At 43.9% G+C, this 7953-nt stretch overlaps 1 non-coding gene across 1 annotated transcript; it reads left to right on the top strand.

The window, feature by feature from the left end:
* Positions 1–2795: 2795 nt before the first annotated feature.
* On the top strand, positions 2796–2902 carry LOC120696277. The gene has a single exon (XR_005684055.1). It is a non-coding gene; the product is annotated as a small nucleolar RNA R71 (small nucleolar RNA).
* Positions 2903–7953: the final 5051 nt, after the last annotated feature.

Genomic DNA, 7953 nt, shown 5'->3' with positions numbered 1-7953 from the left:
TAGATGTGTGGATGCTGTAAAAAATGTTTGAGCATGATTACTTAACAAAAACTAGCTATAATATTTATGCATGTATTTAAATGTGTAAATGCAATACTGAATTTGTATATAGAGTTTAATATTGAAATTTTTATTGTAGCTTCCTCATGCTTAGAGTAGACTCTAGTAAAAATTTAAAATCCAGAAAAACTATAGAACTTTCTGTGCTAATTAGTTTTGATATATGTGGTTTAAGATTGTCGAATTTATTTCTTCTGTTTTATGCCTAGAAATTTTTTGAAAAATTTACAGTATGTTTAGAACCATGTGTAGACTTCTCTGTGAAATTTTGAGCTTCATAACTGTTGTAATTTCATCTGTGTAAATTCATCTTCTTTTAAACACAATCTGTTTTGAGATTTTTTCGTGATTTCATGCATTACTGTTTTTAGCTGAAAATTAAACTGCAAGTTGCTGATTAGATTTACTACCTTGAGGAAATTTTGTAGAACCAGAAACTATTCCTAACTTATGAAGTTAAATAGTCAAACAATCTCATGTATAGTGTTTGGAAATAAAAATCGCCACCCAGTTCATTTTTTTGAAATAAAGTGAAGTTATGAACTACTCTATAAATGATTGCCTAGTAAATGAAGTTAACTAAGTTCACCACAATGCAACATGTTATGTTGGATTACAACTCTATAGTGAAGGAAAGAAATATGTTTTTGTATCTTATTGTAATAAATTTTATTCTTGCATTCATATAGAAACTGCCAATCTTGCTGACGGTACCTACGAGTTGGTGCCAACGCACGAGGCCAACACCACTGATGCACAAGTGAATACCCTAGAGCTGATCCAAGACCCGAACCAAAGTTCAGAAGAGCCCAAGGCTAGCAGTGCCCAAGAAGGCAAGCCCCGGTGCATCTAATGCCTATTATTTTCAATTATATGCAATCTATGTTGTAATTTATTTATCTATGCATTTAAGTTTTCAAGAGTTGATTGAAACCATAGATGCATGATCCTAGATACCCATGTTGTGAATACTAGAGGTTATGCTCGACTAGATGCACTGCTAACTAGGACCTGTAAAAGTCGAGTAGTTTCCTGCTACTCGTGAGATTATAGGATCTGACTATTTTATAACATACTGCAATCATAAGGTTTACGGGCGGGGTCATGGGATGATATTTGTGGTTGAGACCCCATCGGTTTAGTGAAAATGTACTAAGGCCGCAGTGTGTGGTAGCTTTGTTAAGCGTTTGAACGTACTAACCACATGCCGAGAATATGGTAATCGGTAAGCAAATTACCTGATTGGACCATGGCGTGGGACATACCACTCCACCATCAGTGGTTGCAGAGTCGTCGTACTTGTAGTCGTGGGCGGTGGGCATGTCCCGCGAAACGAGAAGCAAAGGGACATGTTGCGTGGGTGACTTCGCTCCCCATGCGTGTGTGTTAGGTTTGCCTTGCAAGGTTATTAAGCTCAATGCGAATTGTTCCGCCGCTCACGGATAATGAGACTGCTTAACACTTTTGCCACATAGAGTGACAAGTGGAAGTTGATGATGATGAATATTGATGGATGATTAATTATTTTTCCAACATAGATGATTAGAGATAGATGCTCATCTAGAATGGTGAATTATATTAGAAATATGAAATCTAAAATATGAAAGTAAGGATCTACTATTAGTTGCTTTTTCAGCAAAACAAACCCCTCTAGCCAAAAAGCCTTGCATGTCTTGTTAAGTGGACTAAGTTATATCCGTTGACGGGTAAGTCTTGCTGAGTATTAGTATACTCAGCCTTGCTTGTGGCTTTGTTTTCAGGTATTACTTATGAAGATATGTTTGCTGATTTAACTGCTTTACCTCTGAGTTGGTCTGTGGTGTAGGATGGATCCTCAATTGGTGCTAACGCTTCTCCTCCCGAGTGATGTCTCATACGGGCTTTATCGAGATGCCATGTTATTGTTAGTTATCGTGTTTTTACTTTCCGCTGCATAAATGAACTCTGATGAACTGTTGTAGATATGGCTTCTGTAGTACTTGTCCCAATTTCAAAACTGGTTTGTAATAATTTCAAATTCCGCTGCAAGACTCCGTGATGTATGAAATGCATGTTGTACTCTCTGGACTCGCCTTCGTGTGAGATTTGCTTATTCGATCCCGGTTTTCGTGGCTTTAATCGAGAGTTTACTCGAGGAACTGTCGAGGTACGTGCGAGTTGGATCAGAGTTGCCTTTGCAACGATGGTTAGCACACTAATCCAAGTTATTTTGGGTGGTTCCACCAGAGCTTGAATTAAAATTCAAATTGAAATTGGGGTTGAAATTATTACCTCCTCCTTGGAATGGTGGGCATGCTTGACCCCGCCCTTGGCCTCCTTGTGGACGAAACCTGTTGTTATTGTTGTTGATGTAGGCCGCATCTTCACGGGTCTCGGGAAAGTCATTCCCCGAGTGTCCACCATTACCACAAACCTTGCACGTTAAGTACAAGTTCATGGCTTGGGCATAGTTGTTCCTGTGCTCTTTGAATTCCGCCCTTTCGTGTATATGTTTGAGTAGGAGGTCCATCTTGGCGACAACCATATCCATCTCCTTGACGGTATGCATTCCGCCCTTGGTTCGGGGCTGGGAACACTCCTCGTTCCAGCCCTGGTTGGAGACCATCTTTTCAATCAAGGCCTTGGCCTTGGCAATCGTCAGATCTAGATAGGCTCCTCCAGCAGCAGCGTCCATGTGGGCTCTTGATGTAGTTGTTAGCCTGTTGTAGAAGCTTTGGAGTACGAGCCACTCATCCATCCCAGGATGAGGACAGATGAGTATGTACTCTTGGAGTCTCTCCCAAGCTTCCGGGATGGATTCCATCCCTGTCTGCTGGAAACTTGAAATTCTTTCTCGCAAGGCATTTGTTTTGCCTAGCGGGAAGAACTTGGCGAGGAATGCCGCGGAACATTTGTCCCACGTGTTGACAGCTTCTGTATTCTGATAAAACCATTGTTTCGCTTTCCACAGGAGGGAGAAAGGAAACAAGCGAAGCCTGATGATGTCAGCCGTAATACCCCGTATGGTTACGGTCTTGCAGAGCTCCAGAAAGTTCTGGAGGTGGGCGTTGGCGTCCTCGTTTGGCTTGCCGCAGAATGGGCTAGCCTGCACCATGTTTATGAGGCTGGACTTTAGCTCGAAGTTCACGTCCCCAACATCAGCGTAGGGTCCAGTCGCAACATTGGCGGCTAAGGGGACGGAAAAGTCACAGAGAGTCTTCTCAGCCATGGGTTCGGTTGTTGTTGCTAGTGCCTGGAAAGCGGGCTCGCTTGTCGACAACGAGAGCTGAGGAGGGACGACGCGAGGTCGGATCCTTTTCACGAGCTTCTCGGGATTTCCAGCAAAGTTTGTCGGCAAGGAGAAACCAATCATACACTACCCTGTTTTCATCCAATCAGGAGAAAACAAAAGATAATAGTAGCTACCTCTTATTCACAATGCCATGTTTATGCATTAGTAAAATCTTTACACCTAGTGCCATTCCCCGGCAACGGCGCCGGAAATGCTTGTTGGCATTTCTTAGTGCAATCACTAGGAATGGTTAGTTCCTAGCAACGGCGCCAAGAAACACCGAGACGGCCGCCCCACAGCGGTGACGCCATGGGACGGCGTGCGGTATGTCTTAAAAATTACAGAAGGATCCGCAAGCGCACGGATATTCCGTTGTAGCATTTCACTCGAAAGTATTCAGTGTATCGTAATTTGTATTTTCCCAAGGGATGGCTATGGTGTGTAAAGATGTTTACTAGATACATAACCATAACAATTATGAGATAAGGTGTAAACTGCTGATCATACAGGGGTAAGTGATAATAAAGATAATCGAGGGTAATGTGACACACACAAGATCAACCAACTCTCATGAATAAAGAATAAACAGATACAGCTATGGTTAGTGGGAGGATAGGCAAACAAGATCGTAGCATACTATTCATGTTAGCAGAGAAGTTATGTTAGTCACATGCTTAAAGCTGCAGGTGCCGGGAAATTAGGGACATCGGGGAGAATGACCCGTACTGGAGAACGTCCAGTCTGTTTCATCTTTGCATGAACTCCTACACGATACCCGAACGTCAAGGAGTACGCTAACCAAGAAGCAGCTTCCCGGCAGACCGACAAGGCTGTCACCACCTGCGGTCTACCCCAGTCACACCGTGGAGCACCGTCATATCCAAGGGATCCCGCATACCCGAGCCCCACACCCGCATACGTGGTCACTACCCTAGCGCCCCCGGGTCCCCCACCCTTTGGATGGACAGGTAAGACGCTAAGGCAAGCCCGAAAGAACAACGAACCAATATCCATACACAGATCATCTGGTCTAAGCAGGCAACTAATACAACTTGAATAAGAACAGAACTTGGCTATGCAGGCTAAGAACATAGCAAGATAACCAAGAACGAACTCTTTATGAATAGCATAACGAGAATCAGAATACAAAGCCATACCGGAGGCCGAGGATTGCTCGCCGACCCCGAGATGACTGGATTCGCTAAGGAAATGAAGTACTAGCCTAGCTCCACTACCCTAAGGAGTTCAAGTCATAATGAGAGTGAGAGAGAGGCTTCTCCAAGTGGTGAGTGTTTGAGAGAGTGGTGAGAGGCCCCTCTTATAGTGCTTGAGGTCGGTTCCCGCCATCTCCCCGTATGGAAACATTGCAAACCGCCTTTAGGAGGATCAGATCAATCTTCCCGCCAAAATGCACCTGGACAGGACTTAGGGGGGTTCGGCCGAACCACTGGTTCAGCCAGCCCCACCTTGCCACCTCTGGCCACCGTCCTTCTCTGGGAGACTTCTTGGTGGGCCCTGATGTCAGATAGTAAGTGCCGGGTCTTGGTTGGTCGGTTTGGTCTATCAGGTGGGCCTCTTTTGTTCTTGCTACGTAGGACGCGATATTCTGTGACTTCGCCTGCGTATTCTTCGTGTTTTCTTCTTATTCCGGACTTGTGCTCCTAAAAACATAAATTCCCCAAAACAACTATGGAGCTAGGTTAGTGATACAAATATGTGAGTAAGAGGCATGGTTTTTTTCTCTTGTGAGTATAGTTGACGGTCATATTTTGCACTTAACGACCGTCAACAATGCCTGCTGGAAATTCGTAATCCGTCCATGAAGAGCATTGGTTTTGCTCGTCGAAAAGAATTTCGCGAGGAACGCCTTGGCACATTTGTCCCAAGTGTCCAGAACAGCCTTGTTAGCATAAAACCATTGCTTCACTCTACCCAAGAGAGAACGGAAACAGATGGAACCAGATTGCATCTGGCGATACACCCTTGATAACAAAAGTATTGCAGATCTCTAGGAACTGCTAGAGATGAGCGTTGGCATCCTCATTGGCCTTGCCACAGATAGGGCTGGCCTGCACCATCGTAATGAGACCCATCTTGATCTTGAAATTTTCCCCTCCGGTGTTAACCTCGGGCCCAGTGGGGACCTATTTAGCAGACGGAGCAGAGTAATCACAGAGTGTCTTCTGGCCATAGCTTGAGAAGCTGACGATGATGCGATGACTGGTTCGGCTGCCGAGAGTGGTCTCCGAGGTGATACGAGAGAGCTCGCGTCCTCCTCAAAAGTGACTCTGGATTGGAATGAATGTTTTGCAGCAAGTCGAAACCGGTCATACACTACCCTATTTTCATATCAACGAACACAAGAAAACAAAGCCAAGTTAGTCTGTTTAGCAAGCGAATACCAATTTTGATTTTGTTCATAACTTTGTCTATATACTTCAATCTGTGCCTTCCCCGGCAATAGCTCCAAAAATGCTTGTTGGCGCCTACCAGCGTCACCACCGGAAAAACAGCGATGACGCCCGCAGACGCCAATTGAGGTGGCAGTATTTCATTAACTATGAATAAATCCGCAAGCGCACGGAATACCACTGTAGCATTTTACCCGGGAGTATACCAGGGTGTCATTTATATTTTCGCAAGGAAGGCGGTGAATGAAGAGATATAGACTAGTTGATGAACTTTATCTAGATTGGATATTCTCTTGCATAAATAGGGGTAAGATAGATAACATGGTAGGAGGTAGTGTAACATACACACAAACTACCCTCTAGATAAATAACTAAATAAATAAAATGAAAAGATGCTTTAGCCCGGGAGCAAGGTAGAAGTTAGAGCTCGAGTCAACTATGCTAGGCTAGCTATATCTATGCCATCTTATGGTTAGATCATCATAGATTAAACTAGACAATAGGGAGACCGCTATCGAAGCAACGAGAGGAGCCCGTACACCCCGGCGACTTTATGCACCTCATACCCCCCATACCGAACGTGGAGAATTACTAGGGCTCGAACAGGGCTGTCACCACCTACCGGCTACCTCTACAAACCGTGGGTATAGTTGACATCCAGTAATTCTTAGCTAATCTAGACACCATGTCTACACTAGTAAGCAATACTCTAGTATCCTGTGCAGAGCCCCCACCCTCCGGATGGACAAACATCACACTAGAGCAAACATACGAATACTGGAGCAGTTGATAGAGTTCTAAGGCCGATATGTTAACCATCGCAAGCACAGGGTGATCATGCAATGCAAGCATTGAACAATAACACAACTAGATCAAGAAGCATATATCCGATAACTCAGAACATACTTCGAGCAGATATCGGTAACCATAGTCTAATTCTATTACAAACAACCGAATATTACAAGAGAGAGCTAGAGATGAACCCATACCAGAACTCTCGAGCAACTCCGGCGACTCGATGACTACTAGACTTCTCCTAAACTCTACTAAAGACTACGCAAGAGGTGAGTGTGTTGAGGTGTGTGTGTGTGTGTGTTCTCATTCTCTACCCCGCCCTTTGTCTTTATAGCAGGGAGCCAGGGGTGAGAAGCTGCCAATCCTCAGCAAACCGACATTGTGAGCCAATCCCAAGCTGCCACATAGCAAGCTTAAGGCGGTGGGGCCCATGGGCCGGTCGGCCGACTAGGCTTGTCTGGGCCTCCTCTGGTCTGAACACTGCGGTACGGCCTGTCTTAAGCGGATTTGGGTTGGTTCTTGGGCTACACTTGGATATCAAAGCCGGCTAGTGATGCTCTGATATTTTTTGTGATTTTATGTCGGGCCAAAGTGTGCTTGCAACCTGCATATTAGCTCAAAAACACAACTTGCATTTTCTAGAAGGTGAAGTGTGGTTTAGGGAATTTATTGGATAAAGATGTGTGTAAGAAATGCAAACTCTCATGATTTTCTGATCAAGTTGACGCCTGGAAATGGTCGTGTTGACACCGTTTTTTAACACGTGTCAAGAAAGATGATATCATGAAAGAAAGGTTGCCAATTTGAAAGAAACCAAAACATGTACGGCCGATGAAGTTGCAGCCGATGGACTAGAAGAATATTCCATGAAGATGCTGATCCGTATGTTTTGGTGATCGGCCGATGAGAGTTGACGATGAGTCCGGAAGAAGGAAGGAAGCCCGAGTTTTACAAGGAATCTGGCGATTTGGTTGTAGTATTTTATTATAGTTTAAATTAGGAAGTTTTTATCTTTTAGGTTAAGTAATATGTTTGCCGTAATCGGCTAGGACTTGTCAGCGTAGATTATACATATCAGTTGTACAGAACTGTAAAAAGTTGTCACACATCCAATACAACAAACTCTTTACAATTTCCTCGCACTTTACTTTTCGGCGACTTCGCCACTTTTCTTTTCTTTTCGGCGAGTTCTTTCAAGTTGATCAAGGACGTCTCACATTCGAGCGACTTGATTTGGTGGTGAGTTTTCATTTTACTGAGTATATTTGAGCTTTCACTACTGGGCGTATCGCTGTAGGTTCGTTCAGATCTATTCAAAAGTTATCGAGTTTATCTAGGCTTTGATATCGGGCACATCGTTGTTTTCTCGTGTAGATTAATTCACAATTTTTCGATATCGGCAAGATTTGTAGGTTT

This window comes from Panicum virgatum, chromosome 2K (genome assembly GCF_016808335.1).
Source record: "Panicum virgatum strain AP13 chromosome 2K, P.virgatum_v5, whole genome shotgun sequence".
In the NCBI taxonomy this organism is placed as follows: Eukaryota; Viridiplantae; Streptophyta; class Magnoliopsida; order Poales; family Poaceae; genus Panicum; species Panicum virgatum.
Note: the sequence above shows the minus strand (reverse complement) of the source record. Positions and strands in the feature narration are given on the sequence as shown.